Raw genomic sequence first — 1,225 nt, 5'->3', positions numbered from 1 at the left:
GGGTGTTTTTTTTTTGAAGGAGGGGGCACAACAATGCTGTTCTGCTTAGGGCACACATTTGGCCAGCAGCGGCCCTGAACTGGTATTCATGATTATTGATAATGATAAATTCTCACATGTTCACGCCTCAGTTCTTTACAGAGGATGATTCTATATTACTATATTAATGTTCCACTAAATTATGCAATCATCTGATGAGTTTTGAGCGCACTCTCTCGTCTTACTGCCATTACACATAGTGGGGAAGAAATGTCATCACAATGATTTTAAATAAAAAAATTGCAATTTAATGAGTTTCTGTTTTTATAGCTATGCCTATGATATACAGGTGCATCTCAATTTTATTATATTATAATGAATATTTAATATTACATTTAAACTTTGACAATAGCCTAGACCGTTACTCCATGCAGAGTAAATAATTATTAATATTAATTATTAACAATATAATTTAACCTGTTAACCCGCACCTGGACACCGGCGCACTGAACACTCTTTGTTTGCACGTGTCAATGTTTACGAATAGATTAAATGAAAAGGGACATAATTAATCTTGACAAACTATATATCATTCTAAAGGTCTAAGCCTCAAGCATCGACGATAGATCGCTGTTTTTCAACAACATCCCATAGAGCACTTTTAGTCCAACGAAGCAATAACGTTGGTAATTCCTTTGTTTACATCTCATTTCTTCAGGAGAGTTATTGTTTGTATCCGTTATGGAATAACTTATGCTCAAAAACCTGCATCTTGGTAGTAAAAAGCAACATGGTTTTGTAGCATACAGTGTCACAAACACAATGAGACCATCCACTAAAAAAAAAAAAAGAGTCAAAGATACGCGGAATCTTTAAAAAAAATATTTTTTTAATATATATGAACTTTATTGAACAATGTAAACTTTACAAGATACGTCGAATATTGTTTATTTGAATTCTGTGGCTCTCTCGTGACGGCTCGTGACGCACACTGTGATCTGATGGGGGCATAACTTAGCGATCGGGTTTTTGCACGAATAATTCTTTTTTTTTTCCCTATTCAACATTTTTCATATAGGCCTATATGTGTTTGTGTTTTGTGGGGAATGTGGCTGTATCTGTATGATTACCATCTGTATGACCAGCTATCAGTGTGAATGCTGTCAGGGACGGACTGGGAGAAAAAAAACGGCCCTGGATTTTCTCCCAAATAGGCCCACCACAACTACAAACAGTCGCTACTATC

This window comes from Sinocyclocheilus rhinocerous, unplaced genomic scaffold (assembly GCF_001515625.1).
Source record: "Sinocyclocheilus rhinocerous isolate Xijiao unplaced genomic scaffold, SAMN03320098_v1.1 scaffold6690, whole genome shotgun sequence".
Taxonomy (NCBI): Eukaryota; Metazoa; Chordata; class Actinopteri; order Cypriniformes; family Cyprinidae; genus Sinocyclocheilus; species Sinocyclocheilus rhinocerous.
The sequence above is the reverse complement of the archived record's forward strand: the minus strand, read 5'-3'. Positions refer to the sequence as shown.